This window comes from Narcine bancroftii, chromosome 11 (genome assembly GCF_036971445.1).
Source record: "Narcine bancroftii isolate sNarBan1 chromosome 11, sNarBan1.hap1, whole genome shotgun sequence".
NCBI lineage: Eukaryota > Metazoa > Chordata > Chondrichthyes > Torpediniformes > Narcinidae > Narcine > Narcine bancroftii.
The window spans coordinates 35,143,426-35,157,486 of NC_091479.1; the positions used below are offsets into that span (position 1 = coordinate 35,143,426).

The window sequence follows — 14,061 nt, forward strand, 5'->3', positions numbered from 1 at the left end:
TTTAGTTCTGTGCCTGTTCATTTGACCCCCAAGGAAGTCGAACGTTTCCAACCTGAACTGGTACTTAGCAAGGTTTATAAAGTAAGTCCAAATTCCCGCAGCCAGGCACACAGTCACATTAGACGGTCTCTGTTTAGCTTCATTGCCACCACTTTGACATCTTGTGGTTACTGCCACCCTCTGCTGTTGGAGAATATCCTCCTTGGTCTCAGCCCCTCAATGTAACTAAGAACCCCTAAAATGCCCCTAATGTTTTGGCCTTCATCACTACTCCTGGCAAGGCATTCTTGACACCCACAACTCTGGGTAAAAGAAAATACCCCTGATATCTCCCCTAAATCTTCCTCCCTTTGCTTTAGACAGATGTCTTCTAGTGTTTGCTACTCCCATCTGGGTTTCAGGCAAACTGAAGGGCATCTTTCACCGAGTTTCTGGTTTTCCAGCAGTTCTGGATGTCTCTCTCTGTATGCACTGCTCCGTGGACCACCCCGCAGTATCCCATCTAGTCCTAGAGTCTCTGTGTCAGACATTCTCTGCTGACCACTGCCTGATGGCTTTGTGGTCAAATGTGTTTGTCTATGAAACCGTTCCCAGGAAGGTAAAGGGGCAAAGTCCTGCTGACTGGAACATTGTGCAGCACCAGGGCCAGGCCAATCTTTCGCACACCTGAGCCAGGTAGAACCTCAGCACATAGCAGCATTTGGTGCCCTTGCACTTTGGTTCCAAGCACAGCCACACACAATTATGGCCATGCTGGTTACACCCTTGTCCCCATTGATTGACGATGTACACGGTCCTTCTCCAGACTCTATCCATTTTGGACCCCCACATGAATAGGAAATTTGTTTTGGGAATTGACAGGGTGGTGGTGTGGGGATGGGCCAAACCTGGCCCACGTGCAGCAGGACCGAAAGTTCCTTGCACATTGCACCTTATAATCAGGTTTTACCCGAATGACAGAGATGGGCATCTCTGTGGTTCTCCCTGTCTCCTGGACCTGGGGGTCTTTGTACTGCTCCCCATCTCCTTAAGTTGGTGCTTTGTTCACCACCACCCCCACAAGAAATCCAAGACCCCTAGATGGAGGGCAGAGGCGCAGAGAGATCAGTGAGAACACGGGTAGTTTCAAAAGGGTGGGGTCCATCCAGGCGCCTGATAACAGGAGGAACCTGTGTTCGATAGCAGGACATTGCGAGAGAGTGGATTCCTCGAACTCTTGAGGGGAGAAGGTGCTGGTCGATCCATCGGTTTAGGTGGGCAGGGTATAGACATGGCAGCTGACTGGAATTGTCAGTGGGTTACTGAGACCTGGGAAAGGAGGGGAAAGAGGGTGCAGTAGTGTTCTGAGAGTGCTGAGGGAGAGGCAACATGGGTGCCACCTCAAGGCAACGGTCCCCTCATTGTTTGCAGGGATGGGCTCTGTAAATAGACTCATAGATATCCAGCACAGAGCATCTTTGTCCCCCTGCCATCAGGAAGGAGATATGGAGGAATAAAAGCAGAGCAGCCAGGGAGGGAAATAGCTTCTTCCCACAGGCCGTGCGATTGACAAGGCAACATGAGCTGGATGGCAGCTAAGAATGAAAAGGGTGAGAGGAATATCGACTGATTACAACAGCTCAGCTAGCAGGGGAGAGGGGCTGAAGGGACTGTTTCTGTTTTGTCTATCTGGACCAGCCTTTTGAGTTCAAGCGTTAAAAAATGCAATCATTTTTAAATTTAATATCAACGGTACAGAAGGAATCAAGAGACAAGATGTCTGTCCAGCAGCAAGCGTCGAAGGCACTTCCTGAAACGGAGGCTCTGAAACCACAGGGAGGTTCTGGACGGAAAGAGGCCCAGCTTCTTCTGGAAGGAGGAGAGGAGAGGCAGGGGAAATGCGGGGGAAGGGAAGGGGAGGGGAGGGGCTAGGGATGCCGTCCACCGTTCATCTCCCCTTTCCTCTACCCCGTTCCCCTCCCCTTACCACTGCCCGTTCCCCTCCCACATCCCCTCCCCCTTCCCTTCCCCAGTTCCCGTCCCCCGCTCGCCTCCCCATTCCCCTCCCTCTTCCCTTCCTCCTACTCCTAACCCTAACCTCTAACAAAATCCTAAACCTAACCTTAACACTACCGATACCCCCTACCACCACTCCACGTCCCCTAACTCTACCCCCACCCCGTCCACTAACCCTAACTTTATCCCTACGCCTATGCCGCCACTTAACACCAACCCTAATGCTACCCACCATCCCCTAACCCCAAACCTCACTCCTCCTCTACCCCCCTGCTCCTACCCCCTTCCCCTATACCTAACACAAGCCCACTTCCCCGAAATATACACCTAACCATAAACCAAGATAAAGCCCTACCCCATGTCTCCTAACACTAACCCTAATGCTACCTCTACACTGCTCGTAACCCTACCCCTAACTCTACCCAACTTCCCCAACCCTAAACTAAACCCTACCCCTATCCCTTACAACCTACCCCCTTCCCCTAACCCTACCTCCTACCACTTCCCCATACCCGCACCCCCTACAACTACCCCCTTCCCCTAACCCTACCTCCTACCCCTTCCCCATACCCACATCCCCTACAACTACCCCCTACCCTATCCCTTACAACCTACCCACTTCCCCTAACCCTACCTCCTACCCCTTCCCCATCCCCACACCCCCTACCACTACCCCCTACCACTACCCCCTACCCTACCCCTTACCACAACCCCTACCCTTACCCCCTTCCACTACCCCTTTTTTCCTACCCCCTTCCCCTCCCCCTCCTTCCCCTAGGTTAGGGGTAGGAAGGGGAAAGGGAAGGGGGAGGGGAAGGGGAGGAGGAGAAGGGGAGGGGAAGGGGGAGGGTTAGGGGATGGGAAGGGGGAGGGGAAGGGGAAGGGGTAAGGGGAAGGGAAGGGGAGAGGGGAAGGGGGAGGTGAAGGGAGGAGGGCTGGGGTTAGGGCATAGGTGTGAGGGCAGGGGAAGGGGAAGGTGAGCGGGAGGGGGTTGGGATGGAGGAGGGGTAGAGGAGAAGAGGGGAAGTGGGTGAAGGGACATGGAAAAGGCAGGGAATGGGGTTTGCAGGGCCAGAGGGAGAAGAAGGGGAGGGATTCAGGCCATCATGATATTCTCCGTCCTCTGTTCAGCTGGGATGCGAGGTCCTTCTGGACTCATGTCTTGTCTCTGAGATCGCTCCTTCTCCTGGGAAGAGAAATACGAGTGATAGAGATACTGTCTCTGAGGCCTGATCACAATGACTTTTGAGGGTCCCAACGCTTCCCCCATTATCCCCCCTACCCCTGAACACTGGAGCCTTTCCCCTTCCTCTGCTCTACGTTAGGAAGTGTGTTTTGGCAAAAACCATGATCTCTCTCTGCAGGGCTCAGAGCAAAGTGTCTCCATCAGGCAACACCCTGGTTCTCCACGATATGGCAGCAAGATGCTAGACAATCATGGATGGATCAGTCGAGACCGTTCAGCTGATCCATCTGAACCTACCCCACAACAATGTTACCCTCCCCTCCCTCACACCAGTACCCTCCATTTTTCTTTAATTCTTGTCCATATTAAAATCCTTTTCATGCCTTTTTTGGACCAGCCTCCGCTACTACCCCGGCAATGCACTCCAGCCACCCACAACATTCTGTGTGAATAAAATGTACCCCTCACGTCTTGCCTAAATTTCCCTCAGCTCACCTTATTTAGACGTCCTCTGCTTTTCTCGCCCCAGGAATGCACACAATATTCCAAGTGTGGTCTGACTAGAATTTTATACATCTGCAACGTTACCTCTCGGTGTTTGAACTCAATCCCCTGACTCCTGAAGGCCAGCACACAATACACCATCTTAAACTCCCTCTCAATTTGCACAGCAACCTTGAGTGATTTATGGAGCAGGATCTAAATATTTCTCTGTCCTGCACACTGTTCATAATCATGCCATTAACCAAGTGCTCTGCCCACACATTCTTGTAATCCGCATTCAATAAAGATATTGGTATATATGAAACTACTTTTAATGGGTCTCAAACCTTCTTTGGAATAACTGTTATTCGTGCCCTTGAAAATGACTCTGGAAATAAACCTGGACCAGTTGCTTATTTAAGTACATCTGATTGACAGGATTGAACTCCATCTGTCACTTCTCTGCAAACTGGATGACCTATGATAACCTTCTACACTGTCTCCAACATCTCTACCTCTGTGTCATCCCCTGACGTACCCACCCTTCCACTCCCATCATCATTCATAAAAATCACAAAGAGCAGGGGTCCTAGAGCAGATCCCTTTGGAGCGCCACTAGTCATTGTTTCATCTACTACTACCCTCTGTTTTCTGCAGACAAGCCAATTCTGAATCCACACAGCCAAGGCTCCATGGATCCCATGCCTCCAGACATTCTGAATGAGGCCACCGTGGGGACCTTGTCAAGCACCTTACTAAAATCCTCGTGCAGCACATACAGACCTTGACCTTCATCTATTTCCTTTGACATCTCCTCGAAAAACTCAATTTGACTCATGAAGCAGGACCTGCTCCTCACAAAACTATCCATGAGTTTGCCCAGCATGTTTGGGCATTGCCCTCGGCCCCAACATCTGCAGACTTACTGGCCAGTCCCTCCCTTACCCCTTCCCAGAGCTTCCGCATCCATTAGAACATCAAGCATTGCTCTCTGAGATTTGTACCTGGCACTTTAGGAAAGTTTTCTGGCTGTTCATTCCATCTAAGCCCCCCACAATCTTATTTAGAATAAGTTATTAAGCTGTGGAAGGGGCAAGTTGGGAGAGGGAGGAGGAGAGAGAGCTGGTGGGGGAGGGGTGAGAGCTGGTGGGGAGGGGACAAGGCCGTGTTGGGGAGAGGGATCAGGACCGTGTTGAGGTGGTGAACGGGCAGACACGGGTGGATCTACCTGCCGAAATTAAGGAGCAATAAGAAGGCCATCTCGGGATCTACCAGCATCTTCATGGGCTTGATGTCTCAATGGAAAACCCCCTGAGGATGGAAGTAGGCCATGTTCTGCTACAGCTGGTACATGAACATCTGGCAACACAACGATATAACATGACCCACTCTGCCTCCACACTGGCCGGGTCTGGATCCTGAGGGTAAGGGGATGTGGGTGAAGGGCCCCTCCCTGCCAATCAACATCCATCCTCATCATCCTCGCCACCCTTCTCCCCTCACTACCCTTTCTCTCCTCACCAATACCCATTGAGACCCTCATGCACCCTTCATCGATATCCAGTCCCCAGCGAGACTCAGCCAGTAAACTCCTTTATATCCTCCAACCCCACCATCCAAGCTTGCCCCAGTGGACAACCTGACCACCCAGACCCACAACCACCTTGATGTAGATCATGGGAATGGGCTGCTTGGCCTTGTTGAAGTGCTGGGCCATGCAGTGAACCGTCTCAGGAACATAGTCCAGACCCAGATTCAAATAAACCTCCTCTTTCTCTTGGACACAATACAAACATGTCAGCTGGGTTTACCCTCCAACACCCAGTGCCTCTCCCAACTGGAGTGCCAGTCCCTCCTGCTCTCTGTAGGCCTGATGCCCCCACTGCTCAACACAACATGGCATGAATCCAAGGGCTCAGCGAGCAGAGCGTCAACAGGCCGTAGTGGACCCGTCCGCTGCCCCATCATTCGGCGTCTGGTGAGACTGCACAAAATGTGCAGCTCTGACCGCCCTCCCTCTTGAGCCAAGGATTCACCGGGAGAGAAAAACCAGTGACGTTTCGAGATGAGAAATGTTTGCAGCCGGGTGTTGGCTGGGGTCGAATATGTGGAGGCTGAGTTGTTGGGACGATTCAGAGCAGGCGTTGATTTGGAAGGGCACCAAAAGGTTCTGGGGAAGTGAGTTATGGGGGAAAATACATTCGTAAAATGAATTGGGGAAACAGACTGGAGGGGCTGAGTGGCCGAATTTGGCGACCTTGTCTTGTGGTCTTGGCTGCTGCTGTCTGGAGTTGAAATGGCAAGAGGTCATGAGTTAATATGTGAGGAGCAGGGCAGCCAGCGTCAAGGATTCGGCACTGGTCAGAGGGGCAGGATGGAGGGAACAGAGAGGCTGCAGCGAGACAGATCGATTGAAGGAATGGGGAAGGTAGCAGCAAATGAGGATCTTACCTTGACTACAGAGGAGTAGAAGTTGAGAAGAGGGACGATGATGGTGTGATCCAACTTTCACACGATCTGCAGTTTGCGGTTCTATGGCGAGAGAGGAACATCAGCAAGGCTGGGCGATGGGTCGGGGCCCTGAGGGGCGACTTGTCCAAGTTGAGGGGGGAGGCGGGGAGGAGATTCGTCAAGAGGTCAGAGGTGGGGAACTCCAAGGGAGGCCGAAGTGGGGGACTTTTCGAGAGTCAGTGGGGGGGACTTTTCGTGTCGCTGGAGTGGGGACTCGTCAGGGGGTTCAATGAAGTATCATTTCAGTTTTTATGATTGTTTTCCCAGCTTCTACTAAACAATTAATTTGCAGAAAATCTCTGATATTTGCCAGGTGTGTGTGTGTGTGTGTGTGTGTGTGTGTGTGTGTGTGTGTGTGTGTGTGTGTGTGTGTGTGTGTGTGTGTGTGTGTGTGTGTGTGTGTGTGTGTGTGTGTGTGTGGGGTGGGGGGTTGTGTGTGGGAACGGGGGGTGCTGTTGTGGGATTGTGAGACTTTCTCTGTTTCCAAACCCCATGGCTGCTTTGGTCTCTGTCAGATGCTCCTCTTTCCACCCACCCTTCAAAAATGTGTTTGGGTGTTTGTCAATTGGGTGTAATTGTGTGAAACGGGCTCATGTGTCGCAAGGGCCTGTGAACGTGCTGTAGGCCTAAAGTTAAATATCAGGGTGTTCCATTTCCACACAACTGCTCCTCCCCCTCACCTTGAATCTCTTGTCCTGCAAGATCTTCTTGATGGCAATCAGCTCTCCGGAGTCCACCAGCCTTGCCTGGTCCACCACACCGAATGATCCATTGTCGATGATTTTATCATCTGTGCAGGACACCACCTTGGGGACGTTGGGTCCATGACCCGGTGTGGCCACCTCTGTTGTGACCTTATTGCCATGTCCTCTGGGGCAGAAGCAGCAGCATTTACACACCCAGAGAGTACACAACAGGTCATTTATCCCAACCCAGCTTTGCTGTCCAAGTTAGTCTCTACCCCTCCCTCAAACTCCCTTCCAAGGGTCACCTAAATGTCAGAATTTATCCTCTGGTGGTTCGTTCCAGCCTCTCAGTAGAAATATTGCCACCCCAGGTCCCTCTTTGATCACTCTCCTCAGACTGAGGCCAGTTCCGCAGCCGTTCACTTTATCTACAACCCTCCCTCCATGAGAGGATCGGGACATCCTTGACCTTCAGCACGTCCCTGGGAGATGAACCACTCTGAACCCTACCACGGGTTTAGCAGAAGCCCTCCACATTCCCAGAAGCTCAGCAACACCGTGATCTTCCATGATGCAAGCGAGACCTCGTCGCCTGAGGGAGCAGGTGGTGCGGAGAGAGCCCCATGCTTCACCGTTCAACTCTGCTGGGTCCGCCGCAGCAGAAACACTTTCTAGCACCTTGATCCAGGTCCACTGGGGGAAAGAATCCTATCCCGGTTGGGGGAGTGTGGGGGTGGAAGGGATCTTGTAACCCGGGGGGGGGGGGGCGGGTGGAGGAGCGGTCCTGTCTCTCAGTGGAGAGATCCCATTCCAGGTGGAGGGGGAGCTCTGTCCCATTTCTGTTGAAAGGTCTACCTTCCATCCCCCTCGCAACGTCTCTTCTCCCTCAGACACCTCACACTCTCCCCTGCCCCGATTCCTCTACCACGCTCTCATCCCCCACCCAACACCACCCCCATGGTTTCCCCAGTGCCTTCCGTCCCCTCGCACCCCATCCCCCCAGCTCAACCCTATGTCCCCTACCTCTGATCCAATCTCCCTTGACATTAGCCTGTGGTGCAACCCCGTTCCTTCGTTCTCCCCTCCACTCCTACAGACCCTACCCCTGTATTCCCTCACATGCCATTGTTCTCCCCTCCCCAGTCCCCCCAGCTGCCTCATAAAGTGCCCTGCACTCAGGATGGGGAGAGGGGAAATTAAATGCAGCCTCCATTCTCTCTGCCCACACTGGGTGAAGGATGGTGCCAGAGGAGGCTCTGTCCCAGTAGGGGAGCCTGTAACAGGCTCTTTATCTCACCCATGGGCGCAGGGTGCTTCCAAACACAACCCTGTTGATCAGAGGGTCCCTGGGATGAGACAGCGTCCTACTCCGACACGTGGGCCAGAATCCCCTTCCAGGAGAGGCATCTTTCTCGTGTTGCTGTGCCATGGCACGACTCAGCTATGGCTGCCCCATGCAGTGACATCATCACCCCCTCTGTGTCATCATCTCCCCCCTCTGTGACACCTCCCCTCTCTGTGACACCACTAGTGTAATGGGCAGGGACATCCAACCATTTAAATCCTCCTCAATTTCCCCAAGCAAGGGGAGAATAATTCAGCTGGTCTAAATTACTCATTGTTATCTATTCTAACTCCTAGATATTTGATTCCATTTTGCCGCCACATTTGTTGACTATTTTCTTGACATTGGCTCTAATCCCCCTTCCTAAGTGACATGATTTTGCACATATCCCAAAAGAACTTATACCCAAAGATCTCCCCATAGTCCTCCAGGGTGGAGCACAACTTGGGCAATGAGTGTGTCGGGTCTGTCAGATATATCAGAACAACTTCTGCAAATAAATTGATTTCATGGTCTTCCTGGCCTGTTCTGAAACCTTTAATGCCTGAATCCTGGCAAATGGCCTCAGCTAATCGCTCCATGGCCAGTACAAACTCACTCACTTCGGGTTTGGGGGGGGGGGGGGAGTCTGACCTTGATCGGCATGCCTGTTGGCTACCTCTGTCCCTCTCATCTCGACATCAGTGGCTCAGGTTGGGGGTGTCTGTACTGCCTCCTGCAGTGCACAGCAGCACTGCTGGACCACCTTTATCTCCTTATTTTCCTGGGCCCTCTCCAAATCTTTCCTTTCTATGATCTCACATTGGTTTCTCAGGAGAAACACTGGCAGCCAAAAGGCACCCCTGATTCCCCTTAGATTTTGGGAACCCCGACTTCTTGAAGTGGGACAACACGTGGTGACCTATTTTCTCAAGATGTGGATCCAGGAGCTTGGACCAGTCTACCAGTTTGCCGTGGTCCGCCAGCATGCTTGCCAAGCTCCCCAACCCTGCACTCTCATCAGTCCACCCGCAGATCTTGTTCTCCCTGCCTGCACTATAGTTCCTGTCCTGATTCAAAAGCATCTCCACTGCAGCTGTGTTCAGTCGGAACTCGAAGGACCCTGCTCACTGCACCAATTATTATGTGTGTGAAACTGATTCGAGGGGTCCCAAGGGTGGCGAATTTGAACACAGTTGTCTTTTATTGACACATGTAGTGAAGTCGCACGAGGAGTAAAAGACACACACAGACACAAACTCGCCGGATTAATCGATACACTTCAACCACTCATGGATAGAAGACTTGACAAACAACTTGTCACATACGATACCTTGAACAGGTCATTCATTCAGTCATTGATCTTGGATGCCTGTGGGTGGTAGGGGATATGCAGGTGGCCCCAAATACTTGGCATCACCACCCATTGCTGGTCGGACGTTATCCGATAGGGTATTCCACATATGGAGCACGCTTAAATGGTGCTTGGTCGGCCCGCTGGCAAGATATCCAAGTATGTGCTGACCATCGTGAGAACATATCACTTTTTATTTTGGCAGGGGAGAGGCCTGATATGGTCAATTTATCAGACTTGGCCAGCTCCCGAACCCCAGCGAATGTGGCCCTTGGTTTTAATTGCTGACAAATAGGGCATTTGGCCATCACAGTTCTTGCAACATCATGAGACCCCCAGATCCTCTGTCCATCATAGTGCCCCCATATGCCCACATTTATGATGCACCAATGCTGCCAAGGCTCCAGGGTCTCTCTGCTTGGGGAAAAAAGTGGCAGAGCATATTTGAGCAGCTCAGTCCACAGTGGCATTGCGTCAGCTTCAGCGGTTTTCCTGGAGGTGTGTCCATCCACGTGGTGGACCCTGACTATTCTTTTGTTGTTCCACCTCTCAGAAGATCTGCCAGTGCTGTTGTCCTCAGAGCAGGCAGCCATGGATCTGCCTCCCTGTCTCCTGACACCGACCCATCCACACTGACGTGCTGTTTGGCACAGCCCAGAAATCCAGTTGCACTGATCGGAAAAGAGGCTCCTGGGCCCGCCTGGTTGTCCCTTTTCAGATCAGTGCCACAGCTGCCAGCTTGGACAGTTGGCTCTCCCCTCCTCCTCACCCTCTTGTGTCAGTACTTTATCTGTGGTGGGCTGGAGCGCTCCCACTTTACACCGTTGTTTTTCGCACCTCCACCAGCCGGAGCCGTCAGTAAACCAAGCTTTTTCCTGCTGTCCTGCATCGAGGGTGTTGAACGGTTTGCCCCAGGCCATGGTGCCAAGCTCTTCTCGGGGTCATTCAAGTGGGAGGCTGTCACTTTCGGACAGGACATGATCTGTTCTTGCAAGTGGCTCAGCCCTTCGGGCCCGGCCTCTGTGCGGTCTGCCATGTACCACTTCATCGGTCCGCTGTGAGTGGCATCCGCAGATTTAACCCATCACATGTTGGGGAGGTGTGGCTGGAGTGTGACTGTCTCTGCTGCCATCTGGTTCTCTGTGGTGAGCAGGCGAGCATCTGACACTCAGATGGGGAGTCGCGGGAGGCAGCTTCCAGGAGGGAATTGAACAAGAAGCTGTGTGGGACTCGGCGACCTTGCCTCTTTTGCTCGAGGCTCCACTAGACCATTGTCTTCATTGCAGGGACAAGTCATTCAAAGGGTCTTCCAGTTTTGAGGGGTTGGGGGGTGCTTGTGGTCAGTGGCAGTGGTGTTCAACAGCGTGTTTTACCATTTAAGAAGCCATTTGTTGTTCAGGTCATCAATGAAGCAGAGAGTTTTTTTTTTTCTGGGCAACATTATACAGTAGATGGAGGGACAGATGTGAGATGTGGAATATGTTGGCACCAGGAACCCAAAAGACCCACAAAACTTTGTGCCTCAACTTGTTGGTGGGCACCGCAATGAGGATTTTGCTTTGAGCAACCATTGATATTTCTCTGCTGCCTGGATTCTCAGGAAAAGGACTGTTGGACTAGGACCCTGGACGTTTTCCAGGTGGTGCCTCCCTGGTGCCAGTGTCTGGGGTGTTGCTGCTGGTGTCCAAGACATCCTAAAGTGGGCCAGAGGTTGTGGTACATGGAGATACCAATGACATACGGAGGAAGAGGGAAGAGTTCCTGAAAAGTGGGTCCAGGGCGTTTGGTGAGAGCTGAAAAGAAATAGCATGAGGGGAGTCATGTTGGGATGACTGTCTGGGCCATGCAACAGTGAGAGCAGGAACAGAATGAGGTGGAGGATGAAGGCGTGGCCTGAAGGTGCGGGTTAAGAGCTCCATGAGGGCATCCTATTTGCCTTGCTCGGGAGGCTGATGTCGGAAGTCGATGAGCCTTGCTGCCATGTCCTGATGAGCAAGAACATCATGGAGGAGTAATGGATGTCATCAGTGGTGATCTCTTGGAGGTGGAACTGGTCCTTGGCCTGTTTGAACCCCACGTGGGGCTGCGACATCCAGAACATTGACAGCTTCAACCAAACCATCTGAAGAGCCGCCTGGACCGTGATCTTCACGTCCAACTGAAGGGCTGGGTCCTGCTGAGGTCACCACTGTAGCAGACACTTCTGTTGAAGAGAGAAGTGGGAGGGGGTAGGATATTGGGGATGGGGGTGGAGGGTGGTTTCTTTATTCTTTCTTTTATAGATGCCACACATTAGATGAGCATTATGATTAATTGTGTGAATTTGTTGTGGTTTTAAGTTTATAAATATTTTTTTAAAATGATTGGCAGGACCACGAGTGGCAGATAGGATCATGGGGACTCTCTCCCCCCAACCCACCCACCCCAAATATCAATGGGATAAACCGGGTTCATTGTCAACGTCGTCAAGGATCCCTTCCACCTGCCCACAGCATTTGGCAGCTCTTCTCATCAGGAAAGAGGTCGAGGAATATCGGAGCAAGTAGCACCAGGCCCAGAAACAGATTCTTCCTGCAAGCAGTGAGAATGGAGAATGATGGATGACCGACTCAGACAAAGACTCCATGACTCTGCTATTCATTCAACAGAATTTATTTCTTTTTTGGGAGGGACTGCACGTGTATCATTTGTCTCTCTGTGCGTAGGTCCGGTTGTGTGTTTGCAGAGGTTTCCACCATGAACACAGTTTCCTCGGGTTAAATTTGAACGGGTACAGAGGAGCTTTCCTGGATTGGACAGTGTATCTCATGAAACAAAGTTGACTGAGTTCGGGCTTTTCTCTTTTTCACCCCAAAATTAACTTTATTCTAAAATTATTGACCAAGAGGACAACTGTTCCATGTCTTTTCTCATCCTCGTGTTGCATGCCTGTATTCCCTTCACTGCACATGTTCTCTGTTTAGCATCATTCCACCCCTTTGACACCTTGTGGTTACTCCCTGCACTCTGTGGTTGAAGGGGTTCCCCTTAGTCTCCGCCCCTCAAGACCCGGAGGATTAGAGTCCTTCCCCACAGCGCCCTCGTGTTGGCTGCGCCAAGCCTCAGTGCATCTCTCAGCAAACTGGAATAGACCGGTGGGCAGCGTTCCCTCACCCACATCTCCATGTGCTAAAAGACCAGCAGGTTAACGTTGAACAGTTATGCCCTTCGGACCTCGATGTTGTGCTGACCTATCAATTCCAAGCAAAATAAAAACTAGACCCTTCCTCCTTCATAACCCTCCATTCTTGCAATGGAGGGAGTGCAGAGGGGATTCACCAGGCTGATACCTGGAATGGCAGGAATGACTTATGAGGAAAGATTGCGCAAATTGGGATTGTACTCGCTGGAGTTTAGAAGATTGAGAGGGGAATCTCATAGAGACATATAAAATTCTGGCAGGACTGGACAGAATGGATGCAGAAGGGATATTTCCAATTATGGGAAAATCCAGAACCTGGGGTCATGGTTTGAGGATAATAGGCAAACCATTTAGGACCGAGATGAGGAGGAATTTCTTTACCCAGAGGGTGGTGAATCTGTGGAATTAATTGCCACAGAGGGCAGTAGAGGCAGGTTCATTAAATATATTTAAGAGGGAATTAGATATATTTCTTCAGTATAAGGGTATTAAAGGTTATGGAGAGAAGGCGGGGACGGGGTACTGAACTTTAAGATCAGCCATGATCTCATTGAATGGCGGAGCAGGCTCGAAGGGTCGAATGACCTACTCCTGCTCCTATCTTCTATGTTTCCTTCATTCATGTGTCCAAGAAGCCTTTAAATGCTGCAAATATTTTAGCCTTCATCACCACTCCTGGCAAGGCATTCCTGGCACCCACAACTCTGTGTAAAAATAAGTACCCCTTATATTGCCGCTAAACCTTCCTCCCTTTGCTTTGGGCTTCTAGTGTTTGCTTCTCTTATCTGGGTTTCAGGCAGACTAAAGGGCATCTTTCACTGAGATTCTGGTCTTCCAGCAGTTCTGGATATCTGTCTCTGGATGCTCTGCTCAGGGGACCACCCCGCAGTATCTCATCAAGTCCTAGTCTCTGTGTCAGCAGGAATTCCATGCTGACCACTGCCTGATGGCCCTGTGGTCAATAGTGTTTGTCTATGCAACCATTCCCATGAAGGTGATGGGGCAAAGTCCTGCTGACTAGGACATTGTGTGGCATCAGGGCCAGACCAATCTTTCGCAACACCTGAGCCAGGTAGAACCTCAGCACATAGCGGCTTTTGGTGCCCTTGCACTTTGTTTCCAAGCACAGCCATACACAATAGCCATGCTGGTTAGGGTTATGCCCCCATTGATTGACGACGTACATGGTCCTCCAGACTCTATCCATTTTGGACCCCCACATGAATAGGAAGTGTGGTTTGGGAATTGACAGGGTGGAGGTGTGGGGATGGGCCACACCTGCCTCACGTGCAGCAGTACCAAGAGCTCCTTGCACCTGATGACCAGGTTCTACCGGATTGA

The 14,061-nt window shown here is 51.4% G+C and overlaps 1 long non-coding RNA gene across 1 annotated transcript; it reads right to left on the bottom strand.

The window, feature by feature from the left end:
- Positions 1-2,733: 2,733 nt before the first annotated feature.
- Positions 2,734-7,479, bottom strand: LOC138745166 (uncharacterized). Its single transcript, XR_011346082.1, has 3 exons — positions 6,856-7,479; positions 6,116-6,196; positions 2,734-3,181 (listed from the first exon to the last, which is right to left on the bottom strand). It is a non-coding gene; the product is annotated as an uncharacterized lncRNA (long non-coding RNA).
- Positions 7,480-14,061: the final 6,582 nt, after the last annotated feature.